A 12799-nucleotide genomic window follows, 5' to 3' on the forward strand; every position below is an offset into this window, starting at 1 on the left:
TTGAAAAGAAGGTCTATTGTCTTTTGAGTATTTTGTTGGCAAATTTGAGGAGATTCCCTGTTAATTAGTCATCCACATAAGGGTATACTGGGATGGACTTTCTGCGCAGGTGTGCTTCCACCACCACCAGTACCTTGGTGAATACTCTTGGTGCTGAGGCAATGCCGAAGGGGAGTACCTTGAACTGGTAGTGAACTCCCACTATCTTGAAGCACAGATATTTTCTGTGCGCAGGGAGCATTGAAATATGAAAATATGCATCTTTCATATGCAATGTTGCCATGTAATCCCCATTCGTTTTAGGAGTGGAATCTCTCCCTCAAGCGGGGTCATGCGAAACCTTTGGGGTTTGACATATTTGTTCACAGGCCGCAGATCTAGTACTGGGCGCATGGAAAGGTCATTCTTTGGCACAGTACGTTGAATAAATACCCTTGTTTACCTGATTTGCTGGAACGATCTACATGCGTCCTTTTCCAGCAGTGCCTTTACTTCTTCCAACAGTATTTGTTTTTCTTCTGTTGTCATTTTCCTTTGTCTAGGCGGGTGGTAGGGTGGTTTTTGTAACAGCTCAATTCCCACCTGTCACGGTGGACAACACCCACTTATCTGACGTTATCCCCTCCCATGCGTGGGAGAAGTGTGAAATTCTGCCTCCTACTGGAGTGGCATGGGAGGTGACCTGAAGCGGGGCATCATTATTTGGGAGAGGTGGAGCCTCTCCCAGGTAAGGTTCTTCCCTTCTATTTCCTCATTTAAAATTGGGAGCAGAACCTTGACCTTGCGATTGGCCCCAAGACAAGGACTGTTCACCTTGAGTGTAGCCCATGGAATGTTGAGCACCCTGAACCCAAAACCTTCTAGAGTTTGAGGAACCCCGTTGAACATAGGGCTTGTTTGTCAATTGGCCAAGGGATTTGAGCGTCGTATTCGTCCTTAGCACTCTTAAGGGCGTCTTCAACGACCTTCCTTTGCACAACACTATTATACTGGCAAGAAAGTGAGGATAACTAGTTGTCTCAGCTCATTACTGTTGCAACAACATGAAGAACCAGACGTTATTATCCAAGCCTTCATGCTCTGTACACTTATCATGCCTCTCCCTATTCCATAGGTCTGTGCCATGTCTATGTTAATGTGCCCCCTTCCATTTACTGCCTCCCACTTAAACATGCTCATCAATCGGCCTCGGCTTTCTTTCAACCTCTTTAATGGTTCAGACACAAGAATTAAGATTGCTCAAAAGCCTTTAAAAATGTTACATTATGACAGTTTCATAATTGGATACCTTACTTTTATTGTTTCAAAATATTAAGCTATAAGTCAACCAGGACAGCATAGTCAAATACCTGCAAGAGAATAGTCACACCTTTTCTCCAGAGTCACTCCTATTATGAGAGTAAAATATAGGATGTAAGCATAGGAGGGGTCGACCAGTTGAACACTGCCATATGCTGTTCGCTTGGGGAATTTCAATTCTATCACAGAGCTTCACTGTGAAGTAGTAGATGTGATTACACACTGAGCCACATTACGAGTTAGGCAGTAATTCTGCGATAAATTAGTGGAAAATGAATTAGTGTTACCGCCACTTGATCAGGAAGAATTTCAGCCTGATTACAAGTGGTGGTGGTGTAATTCCCCATTCATTGGATGTAATGGGGCTTTCTTTGTGGAATTACCGTGGCAGAATTCTGCCAAATCTGCTGATTTTTTGGCGTTGAGTGGGAAGATTTTGCTCCAGGGTTTTGCTGGAGATAAAACCTCCATTGAAAGCTGAAAGTCATAATTTGGCATAGTAGTAAAATTGGGGATAACTCAGTTACTGACAATTTTATCACTTACCACCCAAATCGTAATGAGGCCCGCTGTCCTGTGATGGACTTAAAACTCCCCAACGATTTACACTGCAGAGACATCATTGTTACACTCGCTATCTCTGTGAGAACGTTCACACACCATTCCTCTGGGGACTTCAGTGTAATCACACATTATTCCTGTGGGGCGGGGACTTCAATTTGATGACATACCATTGCTGTGCGGACCTCAATTTGATGACACACCACTACTGTGGGGACTTCAAAATCATCACACACTATCCCTCCGGGTACTTCATACCATCCCACACCATGCCGGTGGCAGCTTGAGTATAAACTAGCATTAGCCTTCTGTTGAATTTAGTATCATCCCACACAAGCAAGATAAGACATTTTAATATATTCTCAATTTATTTTTCAATGTTGCGAGGATACCTTCAGTATAATCATACACCTTCTGTATCATCACAATCTATTCCTCATCAGACTTTAACATCGTGAACGCTACAAAACATTTTGAAATGTCAATGTAACAGCACACCTCCTCACATACACTGAATAAAGAAGCAGCCCAATTCACAAAGGGCATCGGAATTAACGCATCTTAAATGTGCTCATTCAGATGCTCTTTTTGTACCCCTTTCTGAATTCACATGCTTTTAAATGCCCTGAAACAAAGGCGTTCCCACTGTGCCATTTGAAACAGGTGCAGGTGGAGGCAATAATCATGTAGGGTAATTTCGTACCCTGTCATAATTTTTCTTTAGAAGTGTGACAATCGCGGGTTAAACCGCTGCATTCACACTAGCATTTCAGCCCCTGAAACTGGGATGAACTGCTTTTCTGTGTCTTTTCATTGTGAGAAACCAAAGGGTGTCTCACTTTCTAAACCCTGCGGGTCTCTTGCTCAGGTGGCCAGATCACAGACATCACCTTTGGGTCCAGACCCTGGGGGTGCAGGAGGATCACCTGGGTGAGGGGTCCTCAGGGATTGGGGGTGAGACATCTGACGGGGATAAGCGGTATCCCACTTTTTCCTTTACCACTACCCAATCCTATGTCATAGGATATGCCCACCTCCCATGTGATAAACCTGATGGTGTCTCACCCTCTAGTCCCCAGAGATCTGTCACACAGGTGACCAGGACATTGCCATGGCTATTGAATCCAGTGCCTGGGGGTGGACCATTGGGGGAGGATCACCTCGATGAGGGATGTTCAGAGAGTGGAAGTGGGACATGTTAAGTATGAACATCCGGACAACCGCAAGTTAAAGGAACTGCTTATTTTAAGTTATATTTATAATGAAAGGGCCTCCAGCTGCATAACACTACAACCAGGCACACAGGAAAGCAGCAACAGATTCACTTGGAATGCCAACAAAAGTAAACAGCAGCATCATAGCCAAATGGAATGTTCTCTTACAGTATGACATACCTCCATTCCAGGCTACATTGAATAGACAGGGCTGTATTCTTTCCATGGCAATACTTGCTTTCCATTGTTATTGAACACAACATTTATCTTGCTTATATTTCTATATCTTGAACCTACATCTTAATTGACATATATATATGCCTCATAAAAGCTACACCATAACACATCTCCCTCCTTTATTTTATTCCAAAAACATCATCCACCCCTTTTCACAAAAGCAACACCATTCAAGTTCCACACTTTTCCTCCCACTACCCGAATCGCTCCACGCAGCACAGCAATTCCCTTTACAGGATCGGAATATAGTGCTTCTCCTTTCTTCTTCAACACCCCTTTCTTTATCCTCACCATGTCTCCACATTCAATTCTCAGTTTTCTTCCCTCTCCTTGCATTCTCACGCGCTCTCCATTCCTTCTTTTTCTTTTTCAAATCTTTGCTCACACCATCTACCACATAATGACTTTCTCTTCTTCTTCCCAACCATGGAGGACTGACCACCGTGTTTGGTTTACGTCCTCTCATTAACTTGAAAGGGGTTATTCCCGTAAATGAATGAGGTGACATGCGCAGACCAAAAATCCTGTCCTGGATTGCAACTTTTCTATCACATCCTGTTTCAGTTGCCATCCTAATTCTTTCCATGATACATCTATTCATTCTTTCTACACACCCATTCGTCTCCGGGTGATATAACACAGTCCTCTTGTGTTTGATTCCAGCCTCTTTGACATATTTTGCAAAACATCCACCAACAAATTGACGACCATTGTCAGTCAGAATGCTTTCAGGGACACCTTCCCTAGCAAATATCTGTTGTAACTCCTTTACTAAGGCCTCTCCGGTGGTCTCCCTTACTATACTAAACTCACACCAGCGCGAAAATAGATCAACTAGAACAAAGATAAATTTTCCTCTTCCATACCCTAAATCAACTGGGCCCAGGATATCCACTGCCACATCTCTCCAAACTCCACCTGGTACTTCTACCTCTACCAGGGGTTGTTGTCTAGCCACTTCTCCTTTTCCAATCTTAGTACATATAGAAAGAAGACTGGCTGAGTGTCCTATGTCCCTATCAAATCCAGGCCACCAATACTTGTTACGTAAAACACTTTTTGTTCTGCTAATGCCAATGTGTCCTACATGAGCTAAATCAGTAATTCTGTTTCGTAACATTCTGGGAACCACAGCACGCTCCCATCTGAATAAAATACCACCTACCACACTTAGTTCATTCCTGACCTCCCAAAATGGGACGGTATCTTCTTTCAATTCTGTTTTCTTGGGCCAATCACCCAAATCCACATATGTAATAACCAACTTTAAACACTCGTCCTTGTCCATTTCCTCCAACCATTCTTCCTTGAACACTATGCCCTCAGTATTAATGAAAACCATTTCCATTTCCACATTCTCACCATATGAATCATTTTCATTCTCTTGTTTCCTTAACCTTGACAAACTATCTGCTAGTATGTTTTCTTTACCCGGAATTACTTTAACCACAAAACGGTGACATTGCATACGGGTAATCCATCCGGCAACCCTCCTGGACACCTTATCTAGGCCTTTATTCTCTAAAATTTCTTTAAGTGGTTTATGATCAGTGCACAACATAAAACATGTTCCCCATATAAAATTTCTGAATTTCTCCATGGCCCAATAACAGGCTAAAGCCTCTTTTTCAAGGACAGAATACATAAATTCAGCTCCTCTTAATCCTCGAGATGCATGTGCTATAATCTCTTCCTTTCCCTTATCATCCACTTGAGACAACACTGCACCAATCCACATTTCGGATGCATCAACAGTGACTTTACTCTGGCGGTACGTATCAAACTGTCCTAATGGTTGTGCTAAATCTATTTCCTTCTTCAATCTGACAAATTCACTCTCACATTTGGACGACCAGACAAACTCACTTCCTTTCTTCAGCAGTTTTCTCAATTCAGTCACCTTACTAGCATAGTTGTGTACAAACTTCTGATAAAATTCAGTCATCCCTAGGAATGATCTCAATTGTGCTTTGTCCTCTGGGCTTCTGATATCTTTTATGGCACTTACCAAACTCTCTTTTGGCTTTAAACCATCTGCCGATATTTCATGGCCTAAATATTCAACTTTAGAAACACCAAATTTACATTTTCCTTCCCTTAACACTATGCCATTCTTTTCAAATATCTCCAAAACTCTATGGAGTGTGTTATTGTGTTCCTCTTCACTCTTCCCACAAATCAACACATCATCCTGAAAACAATATACACCTCTGATTTTTCCAACCAATCTGTCCATGACCTTTTGAAAAACTGCAGCAGCAGATACAAGTCCAAAAGGCATGCGTTTGAACTGGAAAACTTCCTCATGAGTGACAAATGCTGTGAGCTTTCTGCATCGTTCTTCCAATTCTACTTGATGGTAAACGGAAGCCATGTCTAATTTTGAGAATACCTTTCCTTGCCCAATTCTCGAAAGCATCTCTGACAGATTAGGTAGAGGATGGCGATCTACCAACACACACTTATTGAGTTGACGTACGTCCACACACAAGCGGAGCTCACCTGAGCTCTTCTTAACTACCACTAGTGGAGAAGTCCAGTCTACCCCTCCTGTTCTTTCAATAACATATAGTATCAACAATTTGGCCAGCTCCTCTTTAACTCCTTCTCTAATTTCCAAAGGTACTGGCCTCAATTTTGCAACCACAGGGATAATCCCTTTCCTTAACAAGATTTGATGCTGTATACCTTTAATCTTTCCAATGCCCTCTTTAAATACTTTGGGGTGTTTACTGATGATTGATTCATTCACTTGCAACACTTGTTCAGGACTATTGGGATCTAACTTGATCTTCAATTTCTTTTGTTCCCTCCACCACAGTAGAGTAAGACCTCTTTTGGTTACATACATGTTCCCTTCACATTCCCTGTCTTTAAATTGAAAGTGATTCTTACTATACCCCAAGAGATCAATGGGGTCCTGATTGTAGCCACCAGGCCTAATATCAGGTTTAAAAAGTCCTTGTACATCCCCTTTCACTACTCTTTCAAACACTTCCTTGGACAAGAGTGTTATTTTTGATCCTGAATCTGCCATCATCCATACTTCTTTACCATCCACTTTAACATTTGCATAAGGGCGCTCACATTCATCATCTTCATTATCCACATCATCAACTGCATTAATGGTATCAGCGATGGTGTTAACAATAACATTTTCCACTGGAAGTTCATTCTCATCATCAGAAGACTTCTGTCCCTCATCCTCAGTAACATATAGGACTTTTTCTTGAGTGTGTGGATCCAAAATGGAATGTTCTCTTACAGTATGACATACCTCCATTCCAGGCTACATTGAATAGATAGGGCTGTATTCTTTCCATGGTAATACTTGCTTTCCATTGTTATTGAACATAACATTTAACTTGCATATATTTCTATATCTTGAACCTACATCTTAATTGACATATATATATGACCGTGTCAGCGTGGAGCGGAGCACCAGTGTTGAGGTTGGAGGAGGAGCGCACAGTGTACACGGAGTAGTCGACTGTATGTCCTGTAGCTGCTCGAATTACGGCAATACAACAGAAACACATGAATACGGAGGCGGCAGCTGGAAAACCCATGAGCAACGCGGAACCGCAGGTTGAAGGACAGGCGGCAAGGCAGAGCTGGGTGAGTACAGCGGTTGTTTTCTGTAGCGTGTGAGCGAACACATTTTGCATTTGTAATTCTATTTTACTCGGAAAAAGAACACGACTTGAGAAGTGGATTTAGACTTTTCTCACAAGTTCCATAATCAAGAAGCCCCCCACCTTTAAATCAGCAACAATAGGGGTAAAACCACACATTTCCACACGGGCAAAGTATTTGGAGTGCATTGAACTCGAGATTACTCTCAAAGGGACATTTGAAAAACATGGCAAACTCCCAGGAGCAGAAAGAAGCAACACGGCGGGCACAAGCCCTCACACTTTTCAATGAAACATTAAAATCGACCACAAAAAAAGATACACCCACAGCAGCAACACGCAAAAATGATAGCGAGATAGGCCTGCTTAAAGAACTTGAAAAATTACAACGTAAGGAGGTTAGCAAATGGTGGGAGGAGCACTCCCTAAAAAATTACGTAGAAGTTGGGCGAATACCAAGAGGATTGAGGATTTTAACAATTCCATCCTTTGAAGAACAGGACCCACTGATGTTAGAAGAATGGAGTGTGGCCACCAACCAATGTTCAAAAACCTTCCTACTATTGCTTATAAAGTATGCAGGCAGTGATCGTGAGGGGCTGCTGGAAAAAATAACAAAAGTGGAAGAAAAATTAAAATTGATCACAGAAACTGGCGATGGGAAGAAACTGAAAGATTCAATGGAAAAAAACCTGCTTGAGTATGAGGAAGAAATAAAACAAAGAAAACAAAGAAAGTTCCTAAGGGACAAGGAAGATTATGAAATGGGCAGAGTATATACCTTCGCAAGAAGGTTTGATCAGCTGAGACTAACAACTTCCAGAGCAGCACCGATAACCACCGAATCTATACCAACAAGTGCAAGCGAATTTTCTTCAATGTCAGAATCTGATATAACAGGGAGCGACACAGAAGAACCACAAGTGCGCAGAAATTTTTTAGAAGAAATGCGTTTGCTACGCCAAGATGGCAAAAAAAACAAACAGAAAAGAGGTGGAAGTGCGAATCGTGGCAGAGGAAGAGGCGCCCGAAAAAAACGAGGAGGGGAAAACGGAGCAGGAAGTTCCCAGAACAATACTTCGGGCAGATCGCTGCGCTCTGGCAACTGAGCGAGGCTGATATGCAGGAGGATGGTAGTTTTAAAATAATAAATTTGTCTGATCACATCTTAACAACGACTCAACATAAAGTTCTGAGTTTGGGACTAAACTACTGTCCCTCTGCCAACAATGATTATGTGGACACTAGGATAGATCTGGACCACTTTATAAGGAAGATCCGCCTCAGGAAATTCTTTGCCAACAATATGTGGCAACAAAAGAAAAAGGAAGTACAGACAGGAAAAACAGAGATTACGATTAAGGAAATGGACATACTCACTGATCTTATGGAACTAGAGAAAGGAATGGACATGGGAGAAGAGAACGTATCGACTGATCTTGCAGAGATAGGGATCAGAACTGATTGGATGGTAAAAAGCAATCTAAAATCGAAATCCAAATTCAATCCCACGACAAACGTAGCTAGCACTATTGGTGTATTTCAGAGTCTAGTTATAGAAGACTTAAAAAGTTTACGTCGTAAAACTAAAAATGTGAAATTTAAAGATAATTTGACAAGGAATGAAAGAAGAGCATTGAAAGAACTGCAGGAGCTGAAGAACTGCATTATAAAACCCTCAGATAAGGGACGCAACATTGTTTTGCAGAAAAAAACCGAATATATTAAAGAGGCGTATAAACAGCTCAACGACACCAAGTGCTACACGAGATTAAAGGACAATCCCATGCCAGCATTAGAACTAACAGTGAAATCCCTCCTAAAACAATATGAAGAAATGGGCATTATATCGGAAGATACATATAAATTTCTCTATATCAGCAAAGCTATAACTCCGACTATATATTTTTTACCCAAAGTTCATAAGAATCTGCAACAACCTCCAGGGAGACCAATCGTGTGCCTAATAGGCTCAGCATTGGAAAACATATCGAAATACATTGATGAGGTATTGTTCCCTTTTGTGTGCACACTCCCCTCATACGTAAAAGACACCACTGATTTCCTGTGCAAAATAGAAAATATTCCCTGGGAAAAAGATTATTTGATGGCCACGATGGACGTTGTCTCCCTCTACACGTCGATAGGACATGAGGATGGGAAAACAGCATGCCTACACTATCTGAACACTAAATCTTTGAACTTTTTGAAACATAATGAGATGGTGATGCAAATGATCAATTTATGCCTCACGAACAATGTCTTCCTTTTCAACAATGAATATTTCAAGCAGATGCAAGGGACGGCGATGGGAACAACTTTCGCGCCTTCCTACGCAAACCTCATGATGGGGTCGTGGGAAGAACTTGAGGCATGGTCAGATGGGAATCAGGTACATACGCAAAATGTGGTTTTATGGTTAAGATACATCGATGACCTGTTTGTGATCTGGAGAGGTACTCCAAAGGGCTGGTTAGAGTACGTAAAGGAATTGAACCAAAACAAAAAAAAACTTAAGATTCACAGAGACTCACAGCCGGACACTAATTACCTTTCTGGACGTCAATATCAGAATTGTGAATGAGAAAATAACTTGCGAGCTGCATCGAAAGAAGATTGGCTCAAATACTCCTCTACACGCACATAGTGGACATCCTAAACATGTGATCTGGAGTGTCCCCTATGGAGAATTTGTGAGACTCAGAAGAAACAATACCACTTTGGAGTCTTACGATAGAGAAAGCAAATTGACGGCAGCAGGTTTCAAGAGGCAGATGTACCCTAAAAAAGTCATTGAGAGAGCCTTCCTGAAAGCCAGAATAATTGAGAGACATACCTTATTAGCTGGAAACAAGAACAAAGACCAATTAGAAGGGGAAAAGAGCACTCGATGCATACTTACTTTTGATAACCAGTCAAAAAATATTAAACACATTTTGCAGAAACACTGGAGCATTTTTCTAACTGACCCGGATCTGGCCAAAAGCCTCAAACCCCATCCCGAAGTCACTTTTAGAAGAAACAGGTCTTTTAAAGATATGCTGGTCCCTAGTTTTATGGCCAAGGAAGAAGAAAAGACAGAAGAAAACTGGTTAACAGCGAAAAAGAAAGGCTTTCATAAATGCACACGCTGTAATATATGTAAATTTGCAATTGACGGCGATACTTTTAAACATCCAGTGACAGGACACAAAACAGAGATCAAACAACGGATCACCTGTGAAACAGACTATGTAGTCTATGCCCTCACCTGTGCATGCCACAAATACTACATTGGCAGCACAAAATGCAAGTTAAAGATTCGAATACAACAGCATGTGCGAGCCATCACACATAATGATGTGAACTACCCTATGGCTAAACATTTTTATGAATGTCATAACAAAGAAATAGACAGTTTCAAATTCTTTGGTGTGTATAAAATAGAGTTGGGCCCCCAGGGAGGTGACAAGGAGAAGCAGCTGAGACAAAAAGAAACAAGGTGTATACTAGATTTTGAGAGTAAACAGCCCAATGGGCATAACATTGATGAAGAGTTATACACCTTTCTGGGCAGCTAAAGGAATGCTTTTGTCCCTTATCTGCACATCCCCATTGAAATAGTAACTATATGTTTACTTTGCTTACCTTATGCTATGCAAAATTAGTATTCATATTCCCTTCACGGTTTCTAAAGAATGAATAGGTGCTCCGAAACGATATATGATATCAAATAGTTGGTTTTAAAGTTTTTGTATTTTAAATAATCTCTAATGGTGTTGGTAATTTTGTGTTTGCTTTTGAGCACATTTGTTGCTCTGCACTATTTTCTTTATATATGGGAATGGGGGAGGAGAGAGGGGGAGAAGGAGAGCAAGTAGAGGCTAATTGGGAAGTAGACTTAACCAGAAAAATATAGTCTGCAAACCGGATATCAACCCACTAATGTTGTTGTGTATTTGGGGACAATTTTCCATTCATGGCCAGATATATCGAGTATGTTATCTCGATTTCAATTATTATGTTGGAATTGGGATCCCCCATGTACTAAGTATTTTATTTCAATAAATAGACAAACAGGGGCCCGAGCAGAGATCTAATATTACAAACGATTGGATCCCGGACACTATTGGTATAATGAAATAAGACCTAACAGATTAGGGGTGAGCCATAGAGACCCATAATTCGGGGTTTTAGATATTCGTTTATATCCTATTAAGGGAGTTAAAGATGGTTTTAATTATGCACTAGTCATTTCAAAAATGAAAAATAATTTAGGCTGTGAATGTTCCATGCTTTTTTTAAATCTTTCTCTCTTTTTGCCCAGTACGATCGATATATGTTTGAAGTAAAAGACAAAGAGGCAATCCGAGTCAATGGGTTAAATGAATGTCTTTTAGGACATAGATATTTCATCCCAGCTGCTAATGCACAATGCACTATAAATTTACCTCTAGAAATAAAATGCTCATTCGAATGAATGTATGTCCGTTAGGCGAATACACTAGGCAAAGATGTCTGCCATGGATTTGGTACGTAATGCAGATCACTAAATGTGGCCCTTTTTGATCTCTGTGTTGGCTGCTTGCCCACCCCCTCCCTTCCCTCTCTCCTCCTCCTAGTCTCATGTTTTAAAATGGTGTATGGTGGAGAGGGTTTTTGTTGTGAAAAAGCGGCGAGTTAGCCGCGAAACGCGTCACGCATCGAGTGTTGCACTTGGGAGGACCCACACTGGGGTCACACTCTCTATTTTGGAAATGGATTTCCATGGTTTTTAAATGCTTTTTTCCCCGTGTGGATTAATAAAAGAAGAAAATCAGCAAAACGAAAAACGGTTGGTGTGGAGTTTCATTCCCCCCCCCCTACCTTCGTTTGCTGTTTGGTGGAAATTGGGCAAGTACGGCGTTGTGGAGAGTGCAGCTCGACTTGGCTACTTTAATGTAGAATTGACAATATATATATATATATATATATATATATATATATATATATATATATATATATATATATGCCTCATAAAAGCTACACCATAACAGGACACCCAAAGGGTGAGACATGGTATGCCTTCCTTATACCTTTTCCCCATCCTACTACGTAGGATACTTAGAAGCTCTACCCCCCTTTACAACACAAACACTGTCTTACACTGTGACAAACAACGGACTAAAACCAGACCCGTTTAACTGACATGTCCCAACACAATGGTCAGGCAGAGTCAGGCCATTGCCACTAATCACACACACCTGACTGCCCCTTCCCTTCCCCACAGGGATAAAAGACAGAGCACAAGAACATACTTTGGAGCAAGGCAGAACGCACAAGGACGCAGCTATTCCCGACTGGCAGTTCAAACGGAGAAGAAAGGCGGCGAGACCTGAAAGGAGGACGAGGAAGGACTTGCCCATGTCCTTTTCAACTTAGCCATGCAAAACCTCTGAAAGGACAATCATAAGACTGGGAAGTCCAGCTGGAGTGTGGTGACAGGTGTCAATGGCACACAAGACCCTCCCGCGTTGATAGCGAAAGCGGGGAGCAGCGCAGGCTACCGTGGTGCTGTCCTTGACTCCCGAAATCAGAAACTGAAGCAAATTCAGAGAAGCCGGTGAGTCAAACAAAAGTAATAATAAACCAAACTGTGCGGGGCCCAAGCAGCAACACTGTGTGAACAAAGAACTTGTGTTTATGAACTTTAGAGAAAACCCAGTAAAGGTCCAGATACAGAGTGGTCCGGCGCTATGTGGGCGCCCATTCGAAGGACTCTGGCTGGGACCTTTTTGTGTTGAAACTACAAATACCAAGAGGCATTGGGAAAGGCTGGCGTGAGGTGTCAAGCTGGTCATACAAGGGTTAAGCAAAACCCCTTGTACACTCGAA

Source organism: Ambystoma mexicanum, chromosome 7p (genome assembly GCF_040938575.1).
Source record: "Ambystoma mexicanum isolate Mex_15411 chromosome 7p, UKY_AmexF1_1, whole genome shotgun sequence".
Taxonomy (NCBI): Eukaryota; Metazoa; Chordata; class Amphibia; order Caudata; family Ambystomatidae; genus Ambystoma; species Ambystoma mexicanum.